General features: G+C 43.2%; 1 protein-coding gene across 5 annotated transcripts in view; it reads left to right on the forward strand.

The window, feature by feature from the left end:
• Window positions 1–27,092, forward strand: part of SEMA5B (semaphorin 5B) — a 246,171-nt gene that overhangs the window by 73,197 nt on the left and 145,882 nt on the right. For all 5 annotated transcript variants that reach the window (XM_048953844.1, XM_048953843.1, XM_048953845.1 and 2 more), the window contains exon 3: window positions 3,290–3,350. The gene's annotated coding sequence lies outside the window, so the exon portion shown is untranslated. The remainder of the gene's footprint in view (window positions 1–3,289; window positions 3,351–27,092) is intronic.

Genomic DNA, 27,092 nt, shown 5'->3' on the forward strand with positions numbered 1-27,092 from the left:
TTTTGGTCACTAGATCTAGGGCAAGCAATACCATCTGCAATAATAAAGCTTACCTAAAGAGCTTAGCACGGTTTGACCAGTAAACCAGGGCTGCGGTCCCTGAGCTCTGTTGGCTCTCCTGGCTGCCCTCCATCTCTACAGGCAGTTGTTCCCTGCTGCTCCCCTTATGATGGGAGGCAGCAGGAGATATCAGCAGCTGCTCTTCTGGACCCATTTCTTCCTGCACCATAGCAGCCCTTGCTTGTAAGCAAGCAGCAAGCTTGGGAGAGCTGTGCCAGGCTGGTGGCTGCCACTGTAGCATTTAGGAGACTGGCTCTTTGGGAAGGAGAAGACAGGCATTGCTGCTGTACCTTCAGGGTGGTTTACATCGCTACACAAAAGACCCACCAGCTTTTTTTTTCTTTTCCATTTGAAGTTAAACCCTCACAGCTCCATTTTTCACTATTACTAAGAACATAAGGAAAATCCCAACATGAGCTGCTAAATTCAAATTTTCTTGGCTCAGCCTTAATTCGTTGCACACACCCATAGCTGTAGGGGTTTTAAATAGAATTTTGAATCATCATGAAATTCAGAGAATTAGGCTGGGCTGGAGGGAAGGGCAGCAGGCTGGGTTTGGGGCAGTGTGGGATCAATTTGCAGATGTGCACATCCCGAGGGACCTTGGGCGAGGTGTTTCATCCATCCGCTGCGCAGTAGTTTCTTTTAATTTGCAAAAAGGCCATAAAAACTCCCTGCCTTGGATTTGAACCGTTACTGGAGAGAAGAGATGCAGCTTCTGGGGTGGCTCTGGTACAGCATCAGTCTGATGCTTGAAGGCTTGTAGGGAAGAACAATGAGCACTTCATCCTCTTCTTCTGCAGGATCTTATCTTGTTCTCCTTTTTTTTTATCATACTTCTTCTCAATATCAGTAATGCAGAGGGACTTCTAGAACTGAGATTTCTCTGCTTTAGACTGAATGCAGTTGGCAGGTCTGATTCTTTTAACCTGAGCAGGAGCTGTGAGCACCCCATTAAAATTAATGCAGGAGGAACTTCTAGAGTGCTGGAAGATGAAGATGATCCCATATGTGTATCTACAGCTGTAATGGAGAAATAGGAATGGCTTCATGCTGTAACTTGAGAGGTAACTTGATAAGTAATTTGAGGAGAATGCTCAGTTTCTTGCAGATCAAAGGGTGAGTTTAGGGAACTCTCTGTTCTCTGGCCAGAAGGGAGTGTGAGCGTGTAGAGTTTTGTGGTCTGCAGACCAGAAATCCTGCGGGTGACCGAACTCAAGAGTTGCTGCTGTCTGGTGGTTTGGTTTTTAGAAAAGACCACAGATCCCAGAGGACTGAGCTCATACATGCATTGTATTTTCCTGCAACCTGGTATTAGGGGTTCTGAGTTGCCACCTGGGCTACATCCAAAGCACTTCCACTGCTGTCATTTTAAAGAACAAGGGAAAATCAGTAATAAAGGCTGAGTCCTTTTGTGAGATGATCTGGTACCCTAAGGCATCCCAATGGTTTTCCACCTTTGGGGTTCAGCCCTGGCAGAAGCTGTGGGAACTTTGTCACCCTCAGTCATCTCCTGGGATTGCTTGTACAGGGGAAAACTGGTAGGAGAGGGAAAGAAATGTGATATTTACATTTACAAGAAATGTGATATTACATTTATGTGATACAGATGTGCATACCTGTGTCGCAGTCCTAAAACATTGCAGGAAGGTGCAATGGGAGCATTTTCTCGATTAGGAAAAGCTGATAAATGAGTGTAGAAAACAATTGCTGCGGCCCTCCCAGTGAACTGGATGACAGGTTCCTCAGTTACTGCAGTTTACGTTTTTTCAGATGATGCTACAATTATTGACTTTCTCTTATCTTTTCCTTCTTCCTTTTTCCTTTCTGCAAGGCTCACACTAGTTTAGAACCCATTGCTCAGATAAGCTTTAGTGGAGTGGTGATGGGACTGCCCATGGCCTCTCCCTGAGCATGGCACCTTAACCCCAGGAGCCCCTGGTGCGGTGCAGGGTTCTGGCAGATCACATCAGTTTCCCCAGGAAAACCCTTTTGTCTTTTCAACGCCTCTGTTCCTTGTCTGTGCAGTAGAGCTAACAGCATGCACTCCTCAGGAGCACGATACAGATAAGCCCATCTGGTTCAGGAATGCTCAGACATCACTCTGATGGAAGCCATGTAAATAACGAGATAAATGATTTCAGCGAGATCGGCTGTCGAGCATAATAGGTAGCGGGGTCAGAGTCTGTTCGCAGTGAATCATTTCTTACTGGCTGAGTAGGATCTGTGCTCACAAACCATTGTGCAGAAACATCCTCTGGTTTTTGCTGTCTCTGTCTTTTCCCTGCCTACACATTCAGCTCCTTGATCTCTCGCCTGAAAGTTCTAGGGACAAGAGATAGCCACGTCTGAGGGTTGCATGGAGCTCAGCATCAAGAGCTCTGCCACAGGGTAAGCTTTGGGTGCTGCAAGAGTGAAAAGAGAACTTATTAGGGTAGAATTGAGGGTTTTATACAGGACAGGTGGGTGAAAATGAAGAAAATAGCCTTTGCAATGTGTCTGGAGCAGGTGTGTTCATTTTGTGTGTTGCTATGGTGTTAAAGGGCAGGGCTATTGCTCACAGCTGGTATGCTAACTGTCTGCCCCCTGGGGCTTGCCTTAGGACCCAGGACAAACGGTGTGGGCTTCAGCTGGCTGCAGCACCTGGGTTGATTTGTGTGGTTTAAATAGGGCTTTACTAATCCTTAACTGACTTTGTCGGGGTGTAGTTCTGCTGGCAGAATGGAGTATGCAATAAACTCAGGCAGAGGTAAGTGAAAAGGTAGGGAGATGGCAGAATGTTGCTGTGAGGAAGAGGGTGCGTGTTTGCCTTTCTCACTTGTTCAAATCGCTTGCTTGGAAGCTGGGATGAGAGCAATTCATTGTCTCTCCCAGGAGGATGAAATGGTCAGGAGTGCACAGGCAAGGTTTCACAATTTGTAAGTCAGAATGAGCATGTTAAAATATTTATTGTTGTTACAAACATTTGCTGCTGGCAAATCTGTGGGCTCAGATCTTTGCAGAAAGGAAACGCGAAACAAAGAATTGCAGATGAAGCAAGTTTTGAAGCAGACTTCAGATGAGCATTAAGAACAATTTTTGCACTACTTTATGATTAATTTTAAGTAATACGTTTGTTATGCTATGTTTCCAAAATAATATCTAATTTTAATCTTAAATGTCTTCTCCATCAGATGGAAGATGTAGTTAGAAATAATCACTGATGACTCTTTTCCTGATGTTTCTACAGGTTACTAAGGATTTTCCCTGGTGCTTGACTTCAGATATGACATTTCAGTAATGCAGAGGCTGTAAGTATATAATATAATGTTTGCAACCCTTCTTTAACTGCTATGTTCATGCTCTTTCCAGATCTTTGTTAGGCTTTGCTAGACTCTACCTTGTGATAAAACAGCAAGGAAGTGAATAGAAGATGACATGGTTCTAAAATAGGGAGTGTCATTTTAGACGCTTTGCTTTATCAGATGAATGTCTTGTTTAAGAGCTGCTATAACGGTTGTTTAATCTGCAGAAAGAAAACCCAAGACATCTGTCAGTATTGCTGGAAATGCCACAAGTAGTCAAAAATAAAAAGACCTCATTAGGTTAGATGAGCAGTGAATAAAATGCAACGATACATTACTAAAAGTTGGCATGGAGTTGGTTCCCAGGCACAGAACAAAGACTAAGAACCTTATTTTTCTTGTGATAGCACTAATTAAAAAAGCCTACAAGAAGCTGAATGATTAAAAAAGAGGGGCTGCTGCCCTAATCATGTACTTGTTGGCCTTCGGTCAGTTGGTGTCAGAGTTGGGTATCTGGCAGGTCTTACCACAGAAGGAAGCTTTTGTGCAATTCTGGGCTTGAATTCCTGGATGATTGAAAAAGATGCAATTTTGTTTTCTTCTTCAACTGTTTCTATCTATTCTTTAGGTGAATTTATGAGCTGTTCGCTTTGGTAGCACTTCCCTGAATCCTGCATTGTTTTTCCTTTTCTCTCAGATCTGCTCAATCTCCATTTAATTCAGTCAGCTACTCAACATCCAAACCATTTGTAATAAAGAGAGTGCTAATTTTTCCTTTTATTTCACTTGTAGTCAATGGCTTTCGGCAGGTGTTATCATATAACTCAATCACCAGCCATTGGAATTTGTAATTTAATCAATAGTGGAGGCCATTTTCCCTCAAGCAGAGTAAAAGAGAAAGCCCAAGGAAAATTCCTGCTAAAAAGAGAGTGAATAACAAAACAAAGTGATAGAAACTGTGGTTTGGACTTCATAGCTGCATGCCTTCGTGTTGTATCTGCCTGGCAAGTAGTAAGGGAAAGAAACACCACTATTTTAGAATTAATGAATGTAATGATGGCACCTGTGAACTCATCTTGCAAAACCTGGAGGGGAAATTGTTCATGTGACCTAAGTTGGTAAGACAAGGACCTTGAACCAATCCCACTGGGCTGAGTGGTGTTTGCAATTCTGTGCATGAGTTAATAGTGTTGATACTAAGAGTTTGGTTTAAGAGAGACACCAGGAGATGAAACTCTGTGTTAGGGCAGATCCTCCAGCCTTTCTGGTCTTTCCTTTCTGGCATTGTGATGTCTTTAGACAATGGCAGAAGAGGATGTAGCCATGGCAGCAAGCCACTTTTGATGTAATCTCTGCATGGTTTAGGGCTTTGATGCATGGGGATCTGCCTGGCACAGTGGAAGCTGGCTGTGGTCGATGTACCTACTCTGTGACTGTCCTTCACTTTTGCTTCCAGTATTTCTGCTACACTGCCGGAAGGGTGGCGCTGGCAGGATTACCAGGACTGAGAGCTCTCTTGATTTCACATACTGGCACATTTAAGAAGTGTAGTTCTCAGTAGAACATTTCTTTCTGTTCTGCTGCTGTCTTGAATGTTGTCCCAAGATAGAAGGCTTACTTTGCTCTCAGCCTCTGGAAGGCAGAATGCCTTTTTCAAATTGTAGAGAAGCTTTGAGCAATGCCCTGCCAGAGAAGCACCTGTGCTGGGTCACAGCTGGGAGTTTGTCCTTGGCTCCCTGGAGTTCAGAGAGATTGCCTGGGCACATCTCAGGCCTCTGAAAGTAAATGTTGGCTTGGCATTGATAATAAATAGCTTCTTGGTGTTGTAGTCTTGGCTTGACAAGGTCCACAACAAGAAGATGAAAGGTATCAAAATTACTCATCCAGAAAATGCTTAAAATTACTATAAGTCATTTGGCCCCTAAGGGAAATCAAATGCTGTTTTGCTCATGTCCTTTCCAAACCTGCACTACCAGTGCTATAGCCGTGTTTACTGCAAAAGCAATGTTGAGTTGGCCATTAGAACGTGCATCTTCAATTTGTAATTGAAGTAGGCATACCAGTAAAGAACAGCTTCAGGATACAAGAACTGGGGGAAATTTTAATATGCGGTGTGTGGCATTATCTTGACTGTATTAGTACTTTCCTTGAGTGCTACTCTAGATTGAATTAACAGGTACTCAGGGAGTCTTTGGGTGCTTGTTTTCCAAACAGCTTGCTAAACTTTTCCTGTGGTAAGCATTTAATTTCCTAAGACAATAAGGCAATCAACTGATGAACTCTAGGGTGAATCATCTTTGAAAAGACCACCGAACACTCTGATGCAGAAGCAATCACTTAATTGCAGTAAGAGTCTTGTCTCAGGTTTTTTGTAATGTGGGATATTATGAAGAGTTCATGGATAAATGTGGCAACAAAATGGTTTGGTTCTAATTTCTCAGCAACTCTATCTTGATGCAGTCTGCTGAACTCGAATGCCACTCCTGTTCTGAGCAGCTGTACCAAAAGGAGAAGCTTTAGACAAGAAAAGTGTGAAGGGTGCCAATCACACAGCTGCAAAATCTGCAGAACTGCAACTGGCCAACTGGAAGCTGTCTTAGAAGCCCTTAGAAACTGCCACAGGAGCCTGGCATTGGCTATTATGAGCTATATTGTGAATTATATTGGTCCATCCTTTTTCATAAACCTATGTATAGTGCTGAAAGATTACCAAACATGCTCTATATGATTGCTTATGATACCTGGTTCCTTCTGGTGCGTACTGAACAATGCCATCAAAGTCAGTGCAGTTCTGCCCGCTGAGTTCGGCCACATACGAGAACAGAGTTTTTTCCTTTGTGTAGCCTAGTGTGCTGTGTTTGGAGACTGACTTCTTGGAGCAACCAGGCTTGGCTGGCCAAAGCAATCAAGTGTTCTGCCTACCTAGGCAGCCTGGGGAACCCAACTGTAAGAAGTGAAAAGCTTCTGATGAGGACTGAGGATGAAAGCTTTTTTCAGGATTGATTTGGCACTCAAGAGCTCAGTGCTTTGCTGCATTAAGTGATGGCGCAGGCAGACTGCCCCTCTGTCCTTCCCACAGTGACTTGCCCTTTTCACCTTTATAAGGAGTGATACTTCACACAAATCTCTCCTGCAAAGCAGAATAACTGAGTGGTGAGAATAATGCACATATGTAGTAGTATAGTATATCCAAAATATTTATGTATGTGGCCTTTTTCTTTTTTTTTTTTTTTCTTTTTTTCCCCTTCTAATATCCTTTGCTTTTAAACTTCTAACATGTCTCAAAATCCTTGGCTTTTGATCCTGCTCCTGGCACCAAACCACCTGTTGTAGTGATTCCACACTGGCTAGGAATTTGGAGGGGAGGTGAAAAAAAAAAGAAAAAAAAGATAGCAGGCACTTTCAGCTCATCTCTTAGAGGACATTGAGTTTCATTTGCACTGAATTCAACAGGCTGCAGAAGGATGGGTTGTTGTTTAGCTATTAAAGATTTTTGTTTTCCTGATCATTGTGAAGTAGCATCATTAACACAGGCAAATTACCATGCTTCACTGTGCTGTGTCCATGGTACATTAGAGACCCATTCCTGTTGGAAAAGCAGGGTCTGTTCTTCTGTAAAATGAGGGGCCCATTGGCAGTTCTTTGGCAAGTTAGACAGAGGGACTATTTAACAAGGAGGAGAGTGGTCTAATAAGGGGGAAGAAATTGAACGTGACAAGTGCAGGGAGAGATAGCAGAAGGCTGATTTATAAATCAGTGTAATTGGGCCAAAACTTTCATCAGTTTTCACAGAGCTGGGGAGGAAGAGGGCTGCAGTTTCAAGGGAAATGAGTGCTGTGATTTTTCTGAAGTGCATTTTTAGAAAAGTCAAGCACTCCATTTCATTTCTCTTATGCACAGCAAGTGCTGTGCATCAGACTAATGGAAACTGGTTTGCATTGCTTAATTTTCCTCCTTGAAAAGCTGTATTGGTTTTTGGTGTAGGAATTGAGCTTTTGCTTGAGTATATCTGGATTTTACAAATAGGTTGTAGTTTAATGAGATGAAACCAATTAACCAGAAAAGTCATTGCCAATGGATTTTACAAGCGCATAAAAATATATTACTTTTTATTTTTTTTTAAACGTTTCCTCTCCCTCAGAAATGTTGCCTTTTCTTTCCTTTGCCATTGGTGGAAAGTACTGTGATGAATTTATCCCCTTGTGCCTTTTTCTGTGCATTCTTGGGCTGTGTGCATGTGTGTATACATTTGCTGATTTTGTTCTCACTTTGCCCCTGGTGCTGCTCGGAGCAGTTTGCTTGTGGCCTGAGCAAAACCAGATCTTGCAAGCTATGAAGAGGTGATCTTAAAAAGTTGCTTAAAGTGGCACAGGGCCCAAGGACTAGTGAGAAATGTCTCAAAAGCAGATGTTAATGCAGTAGCTAGAATGTGTGCAGCAGCGTTGTTGAGGAAGGCAGTAGGGCCTGGGTGTTTTCCCAGTGCCATTGAAAACCTCTCCTGGGGATTCCCAAAGCACTCCTTGTGGTGGCTTTGCACTGAGAGCAAAAGTGGAGATGAGGCAGACTGTCCTGCAGCCGCATGGAGGTCTGTGGAAATGAGGTCTGGTCTCTGCCTGCCTTTTCTTGGATGGTATTGCTTGTTTGATTACCTCTAAGAACATTTACCTCCATCCTTAGTAATTAAATTGGAGAGAATTTTGTGCGAAGCCCCTCCAGCCTCCTCTACCTCTACATTTCCATTGACTTTGCCTTGGGAGCACTGGGGACACAAGACATGGGCGCATGCTGAGAAATGATGGGATTTCTCTTTCCATTACTTCAGCCTTCTCTGTTCCCTCATAGTCTTGCCTCCTGCTTAAATTGTGGAGTATATTAACTTTTGAGAGCATGTGGGGTGTAACCCAGGCAGGCACTGCCTGAGGATGACACGTTTTTCCCTGTTTCCATCAGACGTGTGTGAATTGAGGCATGAAGATTCTGCTTTGGTCCTTGTAAAGTAAGCTTGGCTACTTTAGTGATGACTCAAATATGATACTTTGGGGTGAAAAAGGGTGTATGTCCAAGTACATGGTATATGACGCAAAATTAGCTCTTACAAACAGGCATCTCCGTTCACACAAGCTTTGCCCAATCCTTCTAAAAAACATCTGCATCATCTGAAAGAATAATAAACACTGATTTTCAGTAATATGATCAGCTTTAATTCTTGTACTCTGCAAGCAGTGGGAGCGCCCTTCAGGGCAGTGCCCTTTTCGCATCCCTGCTTCCATTTAGTGGTACTTCTCACACTCTAAAAATAAGTGTAGGCATTTTACCAGCAGGCTGACATCATTATTAGTGTTCTGTATATTTACCATGTAACTTATGATCAAATTGAAGGAAGCGATGAAGTGGATGACTTTAAAAGAGAGAACACTTCCAATGCGATGTGGGCCTCAATGCAAGCCAAAGGGTTGCTTCAGACCCTACTGGATTGGTGGGAATCCATTCCTAGCCAAGCTCCACTTTCCAGAGCCCCAGCACCTGACACCTCCTTCCAGTAGCTGTTGTGTGAGCAGTGTCAGTTGGTTTGCACCCAAATTCTTTCTCCTCTTTTTAAATTCTTGCCTTTTTGACTTTTGTTGGATTCCTAGGCCAGGAAGGTCATTAAAATGACCTTGCTCTTTCACATAAACATTGAAACAAGTGGTACCAACACCAAATAACTGCTTTGTGGTCTCCAGTTTTGTCCTGCATTTGTTTTAAAGCTTCCCAGGAACCCTTGGCTACTTCGCACAAACTGTTAACTTGAGGGCAATAATTTTGTCTGGGTTTTGTCAGAGAAATTCAATTAAGGAGGATTATGAACACAGTTGTAGGCCTGTTTCATTTACAGTTGCAAATGAAACGCAGGCCACACACTGATCGTTTATATAGGAAAGGAGAGATGCTGCGTAGCTGTGAGAGGCTGAAGCCAGAGTTACCTGCATGTTCCATTGTGTGGCTTCACTTATTGCAGAGCGGAGGGGAGGCAGATTTCAGAATGAATAAAGAAGTGATGGAGACGTAAGGAAGAAATCACCAAGGGGAAAACTACCCCCACTGTGGTTCCCTAGGAGGCACGCTTCCCGTTTGCACATAATAAACTCCCCAGGGAATTTCTTCCTCCTTAGAAATTGTATTCTGAAGAGTAAGAGGGAGTCCTCCTTTAGTTATTTATTTATGGCTCACAAAGAGCGATATTTTGTTCTCTTGGCCTTGGTTTGGCTCCAAGTCCCAGAGCCACCAGGGGCAAGGCATACAGTTTCATTTTTTTGTTGTTGTTGTTATTTCTGGGCCACACAAGCTAACTTTTATTCCTTTCTTTTTCTCTTTTTGAACTTTTCTGGAGGCAGCCACATGCCCTCCAGGTAGGGGAGGGAAAAGGCAGGGTGGGAGCTGAGGACATTTGTCAAACTGGATCAAAATGGGAGCATGGTCCTAGTGGAACTAGTACATTTGTGGTTAATGAAAGAAGGAGGGATTTTTGTTTGTTTTGTGAGATGCCTTTTTTGTTACTAAGGGCAAAACAAAGGCTCAACTTCTCTTGATGTTCTCTGATGAAATGTCTGTGTTTGTAAAGAAGCAATGTATCTGAGCTCTGCTTTGCAGCAAGAAACTTTGGCATTACTTTGCACTGCTCCAGAGATAGGTGAAGGGCACGTAGTCATCTCATCCTTGTATGGCTTTGTCCCGTGCCTTCGGCCTCTGCCATCCATCCTTTTGGCAGGGAAGCCCCTGTTGGTCTCCCTGGGAAGTTGTGAATCTGGAAATGCTGTGTACAGACCCAGTTCTCATCTACTAAGTTTTGTTTGTAAGGACTTCTAACCATTTCGCAGATTGGGAAGAGGGGCATCCCAGGCTGAAATGCAGCCCCAGCTGAGATGAGAACAGGAGCAGCCCCAGTAACAGTTCCCTGCCGTATATACCCGAGCAATTCTCTGCTAGAGAGGCTGGAGTGTCTGCCAAGCATCCACGCATTGCCTTTGATTAAAGCTCTCCTCAAGCACACTCAATTTAACAACTCCTTTTCCTCTTTTTTTTCTTGTTTTCTTCCTGATCCTGCAATTCCAGGAAGGGTTTTACTGTCCTTATTGTGGTTTCAACTACGTGCCCAAGAGGCTTACTGGATTCTTCACCAGATCAGGGAAAATAAGCTCTTTTGTTTCTAGCTTTAGATCAGATACTGTTTCCATATGCCTCTCTGTATACAGCCTTCACACTGCTGAAGTCTGAAACAGAAGCAGGCAATTTATTAACTCCTGAAATCTCCAGCAAAATTCACTGGAAGTGGTGCAGTGAAGACTGAATAATATCTACCTTTGCTCCACAGCCAGTGTAGTTCATCCCACAATGGGGTTTGTGCAGCTGTCTGTATTTTTCTGTTGTTTTGTGTCAGACCAAACCTGGGATAGCTGGGGCCAGGGCAGCCACCTTTGTCAGCCCTGGCTTCATTCAGGCATAGCCTGGACAAAAAAAATGAAAGCCCATATGTAAAGGATAGTCTATATAGGCATGTTTTCTGTAGAAGTTGGGACTCCTTTATACAGCATCTTCAGCGTCTCCCAGTCCAATTGAGCATGACTTTAGAGCTAGTATTACCACCAAATGCCTTTGAGATTTATGAATAACCTTGCAAAAGTTGGTGGGTTCATAATGGCACAAAAACATTATGGGGAAAAAAGAAAGGACAAGAATCAGAATTTTGCCTAACTATAAGATCACTTTATTACAGCTGTTCTGGGTGATCTATCCCAATGTGTTTTGATGTATAGTGAGAGGATGAGATAAGTGTTTCCAGAGGGCGACTCACCAGATGGGGTTCGTGTGGGCAATGCAGCTGACCCTTGGCAGTGCTGATCCTATCCCACTGAGACGCTGAGTGTGTTGCTGCCTTGCCTAGCCCAGCATGCAGGTGAATAAAGTAGGGTGAGATGAATCTCTGCCTACGTTTCAATCACATGTTCTATATATGTTAAAGCATATAAAAATAGTCCTTTCTTAGCATCTTCCAATCTGTAGATAGTAGAGTTAGAGCCTTAGCCAGCATAAATGAGCTGAAGTTTGGTGCTGAGGAGCTGATTCTGATGGAATAACTTTCTTCTTTGCTCTAGTTCAAGAGGAATTGGATCTCCATAGAGTTTTTGAGGGGTTGTTCCAATAGCACCCATAAACTCAGTACCAAAGCCTCTGCCATGGGACTGAAAGGCTGTGCAGTGTGTAAGGTACATGCGATTTGATGTGATGCTTCACATTCTGCATAAACTGATTTAGGTTCATAACATCTAGCAGCACTGCCCTCTCAAACTGTAGCAGAGTAATAATTCATTCAAAACTGCTCTGATGGAGAGTGAAATGATGTTCACCTGCCTAGTTTAAAAATCAGATCGGAGGCTTTCCCTCCTGTGGCTGCTAACTGGTTTAGCACAAGCAATGTGCACACACACAGTAGCCATTTCAGCAGTTTCCCCAGAACTTGCTGTACATTTTTAATTCTTTTCTTTCTCTCATTCTTTCTTTTTTTATCGAAACAAGCATTGTTTACACAGAAGAAAAAAAATGTGTTGCTGAATCATAAAGCTAGGTAAAGTATGTGTTGGACTGAGGTCCTTTTCAGCCAAATAATGACTTTATCTGCTTATAATGGAAGAATTGAAAGAGGTGTGGGAAAGAAAGACTGGAACACACTCAGGAGCCTGTGTTTCAGTAATGGTGAGGAGTTCTGACCGTTAATACGGGAATTAACAACCCTCCAAAGCCGCCTCATTTGAACAGCTGCAGTAGGAACTGGCAGTGCAGAATGCACAGACTAATTCTCTTTCAGATCAGCTAAAATTAAACATTTGTTACGGCTTTATGTACGTACGCTCTCAGCAGGGGCCGTTTTCCTTCCCTTTAGGCAAACTCAGAAGAGGAAGTACATTTAACAGCCTTGAACCACCCAATCTGTGTGCCATATGTATGTGCCACTGAGCCGTGCCGGGCTGTCAGTGCTTAGGCTGGCTCTGAAAGGTGGGATCGAAGCGAGCTACTAGCATTGGTGTCGTTATAGGCGCTGGAGCAGAAATGCTAACATTGATTAGAAGGAAAAGGTTTGAAATCATAAGTAAACAGGGAAGCTCCATCATGCATTTCCACAGATGATGAAAGACTGATGGTGGCAGCCTGCTTATCAAATAACTAGACTTATTGAAGTGGTCTGTGCTCTTGTTAAATAGTTTGCTTTTTATGTTTTCATTTTATTTCATCAGAAGGTGTCTGGGTTGGTTTTTATTTTTTTCCCAAGCCTGCTATTACTGCCATGGCAAACTGGCTAATTTAGATCATTTCTGCTGCTAGTGCTTAAAAGCAGTGTGGAGTGCAATGTAGTGGGACCCAGCGCAAAGCCAATTCCTGCCATGAAATCTGAGCTTCCTGGAAAATAAATTATAAAATCAATGTAATAATTATAAGTTTGTTCCTTGCAAGATGATACTGCTCATGTTTGTGTGACTCCACGTTTCCTTTAGCATAAGCCTAGTGCCGTCAGCTTTGCTCCGAGAACAGGGTAGGGTCGATCATTTTTAATCACTAGAGAGAAGTAAAATGTAGAAACAAAAATGTTGCTATGTGATTTGACATCCTTGTGCTGAAGGGACTGTTCCTTTCGTGGCTCAGCAAGGCACTGTATTCGGTGTTTTTGTTCCCAGGGGAACGACATTTCTTTGAAAAAGTTTGGAAGACAAGAAGCGAAATATTAATAATTGAAAATGCGAGTTGTGGTAATGCCATTTGCATAAGGAATTTTTCTTGACCATGGAGAATACTCACAGCTGGATGGAGAACAGATCACCAGAGGAACTGTGGGAGCCTGATGGATTTAAAGGCTACCTGGCATCAAATGTGTTTCTGAAGGGAATCTTAATGGGGCTCCCGTGATAGCCACATTCTGTTTGTAGCCTGTCTGTTTGCCTTGAGAACATGAGGTGCTGCGGGGGGGATCAGTTCCCTCAGCACTGTGTGAGGTGGTGGCAATTAGACATGAGTGGGGAGTGAAGCTTTATTAAGAAAGGATGCAGATGGAAATCCTTCCTCCCAAAGCATTTGCATTGTAGTTTAACAGTCCCAGTGACCTTCACTGAGGAAGTCCTTCCCCAGTCACATTTCAGCAGAGAACTGCATGCAGTTCATTTGTCTGCTGCAGCAGGAGTTGAGACATACTTGACTAAGCTGAGATCTTCATGTAGAATGTCAGGAATTATGGTGTTCTTTTGGGCTTTCTGGGGCTTTGTTTGCTAAGCTGAATGTTTGTGCTGCACAGCCATCCTTCCTTGCTGTTTTGAATGCTAGCAGTATGGAGATATTACTCATAAAGTGTGCATGCTGTTACAATTCCCAATTTTAACTCTTAGCGTATTTATAGGCTTCATTTCCATTTTTTGTGGTCTCATTAATGGAGCAGCAATAATAAATTGAAATGTTAATGGGGGATCATTTCACCAACAGCAGAAGGTATTAATGAACTTGGTAAGATATTTGAAAGGAAACTAACTTTTTAGTAGTGTAATTTTTTTTAACCACAGCCCCTGATTGTCTCCTTCCAAACATGTGCAACTGCATTGGTTTGAATAAATTGGTTTGAAGAATAAAGTAATGTCATGTGGACTTTTCTAAAATCAGCTTCCTGGATGTTTTGTGTGGGAGGTGGACCATCTGCAGGAATTCCAGTGGGGGCAGCCTTGCTCAGAGTCCAACCATAAGCAGACTTAGCTGTCATCACGTGGATAATGATAGAAACCCTGCAAGCACCTTTTGACCGTGGGAGTCAATAACCTTCATTAACATGATCAGAAAGAGTGGTCCTCCTTGTATGAAGTGGGCCGTTCGCATCCTGTTATGAAGTGCTTCGAGATAAAACTTCAGATATGATTTTGTATGGAAGTGAAATTCCTCAACGGATAAGAGAATTGTGCCTTACAGTCACAGATTTGTGGAAGGACCCTAGGAAGTCCTTTAACTGTGCTGTATTTCACTTCTCCCTCTGTTGAATTGCTGGGCTTTGATTTAATGCAACTCAGATTTGGTCAGTTAATATCTGTGAGAGTTCAATATCTTTTGAGGGAGAAATGTGGCATTATCCACAACTGTTCCTAGTGCTGTGTCTTGTTCTCTGCACTGGAGTTATTTACAGCTATTAAAAACATGTTTAGAAGCTGAAGGATAATGTTTGTAACAAATTTATAGTAAATTTGTGTTCTGGTCTCTGATACAAAGAACCCGTTTGAGTCTTCTGCTTCTTAGATCCAGACAGTTTGTTCCCAGTGATTTTTTTTCATCTCTCTGAGAGTGTACATGAAGGCTTTTTAGATTTTTGCTTACCCAGAAATGCAGTAGAAGCTTTGAAGTGGATTGGCAACTTTTGTCCCACTCCTCTTTCTCTGTTTTTGTTGATCAAGGAGTTTAATGGTCTAGAGTGGTTCAAGAATTATGTTTGAACTGGTTGTTTCCCATACGAGAAGAGAGATTTGTGCTTAAATGTGTCATTCAAGCTAATCATGATCAGGAGTCTACTGACCTAGAAACTCGGTGCAGTCTTGTGAGTACAAGTATGTACAGTTTGAGAAAATGGAAAAAGTATTATTTTCAAAGGGGAGGCACAGTCTGTCAAGTTCTCTCCTCTCTTGTAGATGTCATTAGTTTCTATGCAGTTGCTGCCTTGTTTCCATGCAGGAAAACTGCACAGGAATGAGGTCCTGGGGCAAAGTATGGGATGAACAGGCTCATATGGAATGGAGAAGAAAAATGCCGGTGCTGGGGGGTTTGAAGTAGACAAAAAGGGAAAAGAAAAATAAAAAGGGAACTATCTGTCTAGTCTCACTGGTAATTAATCAGAAAGCTGAAGTATTATAATACTTTTTTTTTTTCCCCTCTTACTTAGAGCTTAATAAAATGAGTGGGAGACTTTTCATTGAGGTGTGTGAGTTCTGGGCACGGGCACCTGATCCTCACTCCTTCTTCACTACAACGCATTGCAAAGTGCCTGGGGCAGGTAGAGATACTTTCAGAAGCCGGGGCACTGATAAAGCAAATTTAATCTGCTGTTGCTGTAATGATTCTTCAGCATGTAGAGAGGTAAACAGTTGCTTTGGGTAATGTGACATGGATGTGGTATATGGCCCAAGCAGGGGGTTATACTTTCAATAAGGTGCCATTTTTGTACAGACAAGTGACTTTTAAACACTTATCCCAATTTGCTGCATCATTCTCTTGTAAGCTTCTCACTCTTTGCCTTAAGTTCCATTAGGTTTCATCTCTTTGCCTTAAGTTCCATTAGGTTTCATTTCCTCCTGTTTTTTTCATGGCATTAAAGCTCCACGCGTGCAGATTTGGTTCAGGGATGGAGGTGGAGCACAGCTGGTGGAAGGGGGAGAAGGAGGGAGCAGATCTTTCTAAAGCAGCTAAACTTGAAGCCAGAAAAGATACCGCATTTATAATGTTCCCATTCTTCTCTGCACTTAACAAGAAAAATGATTGTGTGTGTGTGACGTGAATATTCAGCACTGAGCTTTGGTAGCTGACCGCTCTCTTTTCACAGCCATCCAACCGCGCACACATTCCTGGGGGATTACCTCACTGCCAGGCTCCTCAATGTGTGGGATACGCCGAGCTGACCAACTGCAGGGCTCCCTTCTGCTGGCTGCAGGGCTCGTTTTAGGCAATGACCTTTCAAACCACAAATCTAATCCTCCCTCCAACCCCCCCCCAAAACAATTTTTTCGTCTGCTCGCTAAATGGAAGTGATGCTGGGAGTGGAAATAGGGTAGAGTCAGTAGGTTACACGTAGAAATTCCTCTGCAAGCTTTCCACTCTTCTTTGGCTCTAAATACTCAAGTTTCCAGCCAGAGAGTTTGTCCCCTTCATCTCTCTTGTTTTTTTGTGTCCTTCCCTTGTTTCGCATATTCTGACACACTGTTTACTTCAGCCTGCAGCTCCCACTGCTTTGTGTGCTTTTTCCTCATCTCACAATGGCACAAATAAATCACAGGAAAATTTGCATTTGATGGGAATTTTTAGGTGATACTAAGTTCTATGGGCAGATTATAATGTATGCAAGTTGGCTTAATTAAAAAGAATTTTAATTTGTGACACAAGTCGTATTCAGAGCAAGTCTATTTTGTTCTTTCATCTCTTTTGTTATGGATCATGCCAGTGGATGTGAACACTGGAGGATGACAGGTCTCAGGAAGCAACATGTCCCTTGTACCAAAATACCTGCTTATGCCAACTAGAGCAAATCAGCATCCTTGCAGCCTCATCAGTTAACTCGTTCCAGGAGATTTTGAACAGCAGGACTGCACAGTTCAAGCCCATGGCCCCAGCATATTGCAGCACCCTCTAGCTCACTCCGCTGGTAACTCATCTCCCTCTGGATGAGAGATGAAGTTTGGCGCAAGAATTTTCATCAAGTGAAAGCTTGTCTAGAGTCTCCATACCCTGGCAGACCACATACATTGTAAGTGGCTTCCTTTCCCTCTCAGCCCTGTTGGATTTGCCTTTGGTCAGTGCAGTTTGCCAATGCCTTTCTTGGCAGGAGCTGTCCTAGCTCAGGTATGGAGGGCTCAGTAGGATTTCTGCCTTTCGGACTATTTCTCTGAAACAAGAATGGCATATTACAGCTTGAGATTGTCACACCAACGAATACTAGTAAAGCAGGTGCTTCTCCCCAAAGTGCTTGAGGCATGGATGAAAGTGTTGGTTTCAATTTATTTCCTAGGCTGAAAATTTCCATGCTTTTTGCTGATGTTTTCCATGCAAAGGGCCTGCGTGCCCCTGAGACTGGTACCACATCTGCTCCTCTGTGAAGACAAAGATAAACTGGTTCATGGTGCGTTGTTATTTCGCTTGCTCTTCAGCATAAGAACAAGCAATAAGAATGCATTTAAGATGTTAATGAAATTAATGAAAGCCAGATCTCAAAAACAGCTGAGATTGTTGACTGTCTCAGGCAGATTTGTACTTCATTTTAATTACAGATGAGCCAGAACCAAAACCCTGATTAGAATTGCTCCAGATTTTGGATCTGCATTTCTCAGCTTTGCAGTTTGGACCACTTTGCAGTGTTTAATTTTCCTCCTGTTCTGTTTTTCCTTCTGGTTTACTCCAGGTGTTTTAACGTTTTTGGTTTGTCTTAGAGAAGGACTGGTCTCAGTGGAGGGCAGGTGAGCTGCTGCCACAAGTCCCACCAGGGCTTCAGAGGCATAATTTGGGAGCTGAAGGTGCTGATAGATGCAGGCATAATGTTTGGGTTTGATAAGCATTTCTGTGACATCTACCCAGGCAGGTTGCTGCACCTAGTGGTATTCTGGTAACTCACTGGAATAGGGAAGTCCTCCATTGGTGATAAATGTCTTCCTCACTGTCCTGAGTTCTTGACCAGTCCTGCAGCCACAAATCTGATTGATGATTCATTACCATTGTCCCTTCTTCTGTAACACTAGGAGATGCCATCAGCGGTTTTGGGTTCTCAGTTTGTGCCTATATCATTTCCATCTCAGAATTTTTACTTTGATGAGAAAGGAAAATCTCTCTGAGATGGAGTGCTAGTAATGGGAAAACTCCTTTTCAGTCAGAGGGCAGTGAGGCACTGGCTCAGGTTGCCCACGGAAGCTGTGGATGCTTAGTCCCTGGAAGTGCTCAAGGTCAAGTTAAGTGGGGCCTTGGGCAGCCGGAGCTGGTCGGGGGCAACCAACACATGGCAGTGTTGTTGGGGTGCAATGATCTTTCAGATCCCTTTCAACCCAGGACATTCTATGGTATCTCCTGGATATATGGGAACCTAGAGCCTCAGCCTGGGAAGAGATGATAGTCTTGAACAGTCCAGTTAGGCATCTTGGCAGGAAGTACCTGGAAAAGACTAGCTTATTGTGTTTGTACTCAGACCCCAGGGACAGTATTACTTTGGGATGTAGATATTGTGCTCTGTATCTTTAGGGTGGATTGAGAAAAGCACCTGATTGCAATGGCTTTAGAAATAGTGATAAAGGAGTGAGAGGAAAAAATAATTTACATTAAATGCTACTGTGGTTCATTTACACAACATAATAAAAAGCAAATTTTGCGATTCAAGTAATGATTGCAGGTTATTAAACTAAGCTTTAAAGACTTTATAAATGAAAGGCTTTTAATAAGTGATGATTGTGGATGATAATGCACTCGAAAATAAGGAGGACCTTTATTAAGTTTGACACATTTGTTCTCTACGCAAACGCTTCCCTGCTACTTTCCTTGGACCCTGGATGCTGGTGAGACAGAGCTCCAGCTGGGAACCACATGGTAATGCACCATTATCAACTACTGGCAGGGCCCTGAGAACAGGACATGGATTGAGAGATGGGCTAGATGATCTTAGTGGTCTTTTCTAACCTTAATGGTCCTATGATTCTATGACATCTTGGGAAGATTCCTTCTGATCAGAACAGGGTGCCTAAAGCAAAGGGGATTTAGCATCCTAAATTATTCAATACTGATGAAGTTTCCAGGTGGCTTGCAGTGATGGATGAATTGGTTCTTGTACAGATGTAGTAATGAAGACACTTTTAAACATCTTTAACATGAAAGGCACAATATAAATATGAAATATTTTGTGCCATGCAAATGCTCAAATCTGAAATATGCATGATGTGCCCCAGTAATATAGACAGCACTTAAGACAGTTAAATTAAACTATATTAAAGCCTATGGAAAAAAACAGAGATGACAGAGTGCAAATTAAATCTGAATTATTGTTAACTTGCTGTGCCAGTAGTTTTCAAACACATTCATATTGACCTAGAAGAGAGCAGGGGGAGTGGAACGACATTCACACCTCCTAATTGGAGTCATTATCTGTGCTTGGTCATCAGCTGCCCACAAGGACACTGCAGGGACAGCAGTGACACAGGGCAGAAGGATCCATGTGCACCACAAGGGATGCAGTGGATATCCTGACACCTTCCTCATTTAAAGCTAGGACCTGGCTGGGCAGTCGCTTTGTTAGACAGATAGTTTTTAAAGGTGATAAATAACTGCAGGCTCTTTTCTGAGCAACTGTGCTTGTGAGTGATGCTGGTATCCCAGGGACATGCTGGCCCTGCCTGCCCTCATCTGGCCTGTGCTAGCATCTTGGGTTTAGTGGGGTGCCTTGCTGGACCAGTGGCCCAGAATGATTCCTGCTGTGGAACAGAATATCAGATAGACAGATTTTCAGGTCGTTTCTATGATTTTCCTGCAAAAAAATAAAATAAAATTAAAAAAATCACATGACAATGCATTCTCGGATGCTTTGTCTGGTTCATTTACATCCAGTTGCAAGTGATGAAATTTTCACAGCTTCCTCGGGAAGCTTATCCCTGTCCCGGTCTCTAATGAACACCCCACAGTGCATTTTTAAAATAAGATTTCTCCTTTGTTTTCTTCATTTCATTTCCCATGATGGTATCTCCACTTACCTCCAGAACATCCCTTTTCATCCTTAATCTTTACAAGTGCTTGCAGGCATGTGGGTATCTGTTTATTGTGCGTAAACCTCGTGCCAATCCATCAGTTTTCTTTTTAGAGCATTTTTTGACAGCAGAAAATGATTAATTTTCCATGCAGACGCAACCTTTAATCTGCAGCAAAGGAAACAAACTTCCCCCACTCCTTTGCTGATTGAATCTGGAAATGAATGAATGGTACCTGACTCAAATGTGTTTCTAAATAGTTTTCATTAAAAGTAATCGGTCACTGTTGGTCATCAGAAGTGTCTTGAAGATTGGCCTGTGTATGTATGCGGTACTAAAGTCAGAGAGAGCTCAGTGATAGATACTCATCCAACATCTTAATCTGCTCAGCAGTATTAAATGGATTTTCCTAATGTCCCCACAAAGCAGAGGGACAAAGAATTAATTATTCTTGAGTAGGAGTATTAAAACGAAGAGAATAAATGTGATGTTCAAAGCAATACTGAGCAGCTCCTGAATTGTATCTTTGTACAAGTTGTCCTGCTGTTTGTCACCATCAACTGGTGCCATTACAGCCATGGGAAACTTGCAATATGAGTAAGGATGACACAGTTTGGCAAAACTGGAGGGAGTATCTCCATCTTACCTATATATGCTTGTATAGCCTGAGTCTGCCAGCTGCTCATTACAAGTGCCCAAACTGGGGCTAAACATGAGCCTCAGCTCTGTTTTGTGTTGGCTTTGTATTTGCTTGTTAGTTGTTTGGGCTCCTGTACAAATGATTCTGTCCTTGAATCCATCGCTTGCTATGCTGCTACAATACATTTTCTGCTTTGATAAGTGGCTGAGTCCATGGGAAACTTAACTCAGATAAGCAAGTCATTCTACATAATGCTGTACTATAAAAATGCTACTGATTTTATATATATATATACACACATATATATATATACACACACACACATACATACACACTCTAGTTCTAATGGATAGATGTCTGTGTTCCTCCCTAGGCTTGCAGTAGAAAGTCTTTTGAATTTCCCTGCTGTAAAACCAGAGGGTGGGTAACAGGGTATATAATGTTATTTTAAGACAAGGCCTTCTGCTGGCCATTTGTCTGTGGCTGTCACTTCTGCAGAGATTTGAATGAATGACCAAGGAGAATCTGAATCATCCAGTCATGCAAATGAAACGATTTCAATAATATGAGGGCTACTTTTCCTGATTCACGGTAATTGATGAGGCTCATTATGTGTTAATATCACTTCTTTTTTTTTTTTTTAATCTTACATGTAATTTGCTATATAGTGTTTCAATGTGAAGGTATAATTAAGATTCAGATGGCAATTTCATTCTAGACTGCTCTCTCCAGTTGCTTAAATAAAAATTAGCGCTTAGGATGATATTTTCTCTAAAGGCAGAAAAAAATATTCTTTTTGATATTTCAGATATAAACCCATTCAACCATTGCTGAGTAATTCTAATTGTGAAAAATTGCAGACCACTCCCCCTTACAGGTAGGTACTGCCCTCTTCCTTTTCTGAAGGTCTTATGCTCAGTGCAGCAGCCAGGGTTCAGTTCCCAAGCGCACAAAACCTGGGACTTTTGTTACAGCTGTGACCAGCCATCAGTTCTTCCACCCATACATTGATGTTTATTGTTAGAGTGTGTGGTGCTGAGCCAGCCACTGCCCAATCTGCACCACCAGGGTGTTAATACATACATCCTCATATGAACCTACGTGAAATATCATTGACATTTTGCCAGATTTATTGTACTGACTCATCTGGGGTCTAGGATGGGCAAAAAATCTTGACAGCAAGAGCAGGAAAGGCATGTGTGAGTGTCAGTGTGCTTGCATGGGATTGCTTTGCATTAGTTCTCCTCATTCCCTAGCTGCTGGCAGACTTTGGGGTTTGGTGGCTACCCACCAATGCCCCTGCGTGGTACCTTACAGTGGGGATGGAGCTTTGGGATGTGGTGCATGAAACAAACAAGATGTTTCTGTACTGTGATGCAAGGACGGACAAGTGTAGGTTCATGTGAAAGCACTCAGGTGTGTCTGCTGACATGGGCGAGAGGAGGGGTATAAGAGAGGTTCAGTGTTTTTGTAAGGCAGGTAAAATAGTCAATGCTCAGGCAGCAGAAATTTCTGAAGTGGATGGCTTAGCATCTTTGTGACTCAGAACTTGCAGGAGATCTTTCCTGGTGACAGTGACAATGACTGCATTTCAGTGATGCTGCGCTGAGGGACAACTGGAGCGCTTCAGAGAGACAGCATTCTGTCTGACAGATGCTTTAGGGATGGGACAAAGAATACAAAGATCTGGCTTGGCTTTGCACCAAAGCAGGATGTGTCTTTCAGAGAGGAATGTATCACAGTAGTGAAGTTTTGAAGAACTGCAAGTGGTGGGACTCAGTTTCATGCAATGTCTTTGCCTTACACAACAGCAGGAATATTGGTTGCCTGTCCACGTAGGTAGCTGAAATGGAAGTGTGCTGTCTCTGTGCCATGTGTTGTACTATAATGTACATTTTGGAACCGGGCCTGCTTTTAATGAATTGTACCTTTTCCTCAAATGCTTCCTGTCTGAATAATGAATTCTATCCTAAAAATGAACAACCGTCACAGCAGCTGTCAGTGAATTTTTGCATGTTCTCAGTGAAGACCCTCTGAGGAATTTCTTTATTAAACAGCCGAGCTATCAAAAGTGTCTTTTCTTGCCAAAAAGGGCAAAGAGCACAGAGAACCGCATGTGTGTTCGGTGAAATTCTGTTGCACTGTAACAAGCCCAGGTCTCTGCTGCAACCAGAGTCCAAATGATGTTCTACAGATGTGAGCACGAAGCTTTTATCATCTGTACTGTGAAGTTTTCAAGGCACACCAGTACCTGCAATGCTGCTGCCCCCTGAGCTGGGCTGGCCGCTTGTAGGGCATTGTGTGCACGGAGGCTGCCCACATTGACCAAATTTGGGAGGGGTGGTAGTGTTGTTTCAGCCTTCAGTGTGTGCCAGGCTGAGTTCTGGGCAAGAAAATATTTGGTTGTAAGAGAACAGGTAAGACCTGTCCCCAGGTGTGTTTCCAACTTTTGGTGATTGAGTAGAACAGACCAGGGCTTTCCAGCTTAGAAGAGGTAATAGCCCATGGTGACACGTGGTGGATCTCCAGCAGGCAGGATGGAGCTGAAAACTGTCAGGGAAGGAGGAAAGAAGAGAAAAGCTGTGTCTTCAGTGAACGCACCTAATCTTAGAATCATAGAATGGCTTAGGTTGGAAGGACCTTAAAGACCATTGAGCTCCAACCCCCCACCATTGGCTGGTTGTCAACCACCAGATCAGGATGCCCAGGGCCCCATCCAGCCAGGGCCTTGAGCACATTGCCTCCCAGCCAGTACACCCACAACTTCTCTGGGCAGCTTGTGCCACTGCCTCACCATGTCACATCAAGTCACGTCTTTCCTTGCTGTGTTATTTTATGTCCAAATCTAAAGGAGCACTGGTTATAGATGGCTCTTGTTGTTGGAGGGAAACAAGAGAAGGTGGAGTGGAATATCCTGGAGGAACTGGCCTAGAAAAGGTCAGTGACAAAACCCAAAAGACAAAGTGTGAGAAAAACAGAAGGAAGGGCAGAATTGCATTCTTGCAAAGAAGGCAGTAAAATGATCTGATTCAGATCATAGGATGACAGCAAGGAAACACCATGTCTGAGAGGCAGATGAACTGATCACAGGAATTAAGACTGTTCATTTCAGTGGCAGCATGAAAACGCGCTACCTGCTTTTATTCCATCTCAGCCTGATTTGGGCCATTTTTATTATGAGTCACTGCCAGAGGGTGTCCTTTAATGCTGCCCTCTTGTACAGAATTCAGGAGCAGGGCTCTTTTCTGGATCTAAGTCTTTCCATTATGTTATGTCTCTCCTAAGGGAGCAGAATTGATTCCCAATAAAGCAGCTGGTTGATTTTTAAGCTTCTGGCTCCTGCCTGCTTGTCTTGGTACCTTGGTTTCCCACTTGGTGGGTAGCTCTCCCTCCCACCCAGCATGTGGGCAGGGATGGCCACTCCGCTTCACCCCCTCTTCAAGGACATAAAAGCTAATGATGAATCTTGCATCTTCTTTTCCTTCTGTGGACTTGATTTTTATTCATTTTGTCCCTGTCTGTCAGGACTGGATGAGTGGAGAAGGAAGGGAGAGTCACTGAAACTCTTTCATCACAGACCCCAAATGCACTCGGCTTCACTGTACCTCATTCCCCTGAGTAAATGTAGTACTTCTTCAAAATGCTGCATTTTCTGTATGCGTGGTTTTTTTCTTCTGTCATAGGCTTTTATTCTTTTTGCCCCGGCTAACTTCTTTTGGTGCTGAGAGATCCACATCCTTGAGGCATTTCCTATTTTAGTGAATACATTTGGCAGTATTAAACATCAAAGCGTGATCCAGACCAACAGCACAATGCATACCTTGATATTTCTCATTTATCCTTGATTAATGATCACCCACTCAAGCCAGTCAGTTTCCAAGTTAGAACTTTTTTTTTGTCTGTCTCAGACCAACTCAAACTCTTCCTTTTATATAGAAGGGAAAATGTGTTTTCCTCCTGCTTTTCAGGAGCATTCAGTAGCAATACAGAGGCAGGTTTGGAAGCTGGCTGATAACTGTGCTCATCATATGCAGGGCTGAGCAGGACAGAGCCTATTTCCCAGAGCTACTTAGGTTGTGCAATGCTGGGTGGGGTGGTTCTTTGTGAGTGAAGCAAATACCATGCAGATGAAAAAGTGAGCGTGGCTGCATCTGGTATCCACTGCTATTATTTAATGGTTTTTAGTGTTGGATGCCTTAAGGAAGTGAAAGAGACTGCAATGTGGCATGAAGGAGCTCTTCTGACACCCACTGGAGCAGGCTGCTACCCTGTAGTGGGACAAAGAAGCTGAGACAGTGGCATGTTGCTCGTGGCTGGTGTGAGAAGTGAATTGTCAGTGAGGAAGCACATGTTTCTGCTTTGATGTGGCCCAGTGTGGTGTCAGAGGAGGTCACTGTGAATGGAAGTGGAAGAGTGGAAATTCTCCATTTTCGTTACATTTAGCACATACAATCCATGCAGTCTAGTCTTTTCCTTTAATTGGATAAATTAAGGAAATGATTTGTGCAATTCCGTGGGCAAATATTACAATAATGCGTGTCTTAATTTGCTCAGAATTAAAATAGCTTTGTTATTGAACTCTTACGGTCTATCACAAAGCAGTGAAGATTTGTGAGCCTCTGAGTTACCATAGAACCTGAATGAAGAATACGTGTGCTTTTTTTCCTTGCTACTTAACTAACCTAGTTCTGCTTTCAATTGTGCCGCTTTTACTTATGTTTGTGGCTGGGACTTTGTTCTTTATCCCTGCGTAGCTGAGCCAGCAGAGCAATCACTCAGTTTGATCTAATAACAGCGTGGGAGATGGGGGCCACTCTACTTCCTGTAGTTTCATGACCCACCACCTACTGAACAGAGAAGTAACACAGAATTCTTACAGATGTCCTGACTTCAGCATGTAGAATGTCAGCATCGGTCTGAAATATATGCCTGGAGAGCATCATGCGAGCGCTGCCAGCCCTGACATCACCTATAAGGGAGACCACTCTGTGGCTGTTCTGGCAGGTGGCTCCTGGAAACAAAGCAAGATTTCATTCTGCTGTGCAGAACTTTATTAAAAGGAGTTTTTGCACTCAGTCAGGGTGTTACTTGCTGTCTGGCAGGAGGTGGGGTGCTTCTGGCTGGGTTTGTAGTGCAGGAGGAAGAGATGCAGCCTGCACAGCTGGTGTTTTGGGGAGGACATTTACTGAAGGCAGACTGCATGAGCTGCAGTGGTTATACACATGCATAGAGTCATCACAGAATGGCTTGGGGTGGAAGGGACATCACAGTCCACCCAGCTCCAATCCCTGCTGTGGCCTGGTTGCCCCCCACCAGTTTAGGCTGTTCAGGGCCGCATCCCACCCAGCCTTCAGCACCTCCAGGAGTGGTGCACCCACAGCTCTTTGGGCAGAATCTTCCAGCACCTCACCGTCTTCTGAGTAAAGAATTTCCTCCTAACATCTAACCTAGATCTCCTTTCTTTTAGTTTAAAACTGTTCCCCCTTGTCCTATTGCTGTCAGACAGCATAAAAAGTCGCTCCCCCTCCTGATTATAAGCCCCTTTTTAAACAATGGAAAGCCACAGTGATGTCTATCTGGAGCCTTCTCTGGGTTCTGTTTTCATCCAGCACTATGAGCAGCATCATGGGGCAGGATAACAAGTCATTGAGCACCTCTGCCAGTGGTGCAGTGGCCAATTTCACAGCCGTGCTGTGGGTACAAAGCTGTCAGTGCCCAGGCAACCTCACCTGCAGGCCGAATCTTTTTCTATTGTGTTCAAAGCTTCAGTGCAGCTCCTGTGTGCGGACTCAGAGTGCCCCCCAAGTAGAAAACTCTGTTAATGTTTGTTGCTCTCTGTGCTTAGCTTCTGTGCTCTGGTTTTCCAGCAGCTTTGGGGGATCTGCATCAGTAGAGCTGCAGTTTTTCACCACTCTTGGAAGAGAGCAGCAGATCTTTCTTTGCTCCACAATTCCATGCCGCTGAATTGCTCTTGGACCTCTGATTTACCCTGATATCCTCTCTTATGCTGAAATCAGATTCTTAATGTTGCTTATGCTCTCTTCCTGCTGTTGCAAATCCTAAGCCGTTTTAACATTTCATCTACTGTCTTTTGTCCATTGAACAGAAGTAATGAAGGAAGATAGAGTGATAAAGAAAAACACCAATGGGAAGCAGAATGAAAACTGATTGAGACACAATGCAGTTAAGCAACAGATGTTAAGTACTGTGAAGTGATCATCTTATTATGTTCTTCCAAAGGCTCATCTCCCCTGACCCTCAGACAGAGCAATGCAGGTGTGTGTGTACTGCAAGTCAATGCAAAGTGGAAGCAAAACATTGGCACGTAGACTTAGGAGGAGCTTTCCAGTTAGACAGTGTGGGATAGATGCCAGCCTGATCTGGTCTATTCCTGCAGTTGTGTCTAATCTCACAGCCTTTTAAACAGGGGAAAAAAAAAAAAATACAGCTCTAAGTGGCTGTGAGGCTTCAATTACATTTGTGCCTTAGAGGGATGCAGCAGTGACCTGGTGCTGATGGATTTATGAATATGTTATCTGACAAGAAGGCGAGTTTAAAAACAATTGGTGCAACTCATGCTTAGTTATTACACTAAACTACTTCCCTTGGCTTGGACATCTTTATTTTTCT

This window comes from Lagopus muta, chromosome 8 (genome assembly GCF_023343835.1).
Source record: "Lagopus muta isolate bLagMut1 chromosome 8, bLagMut1 primary, whole genome shotgun sequence".
In the NCBI taxonomy this organism is placed as follows: domain Eukaryota; kingdom Metazoa; phylum Chordata; class Aves; order Galliformes; family Phasianidae; genus Lagopus; species Lagopus muta.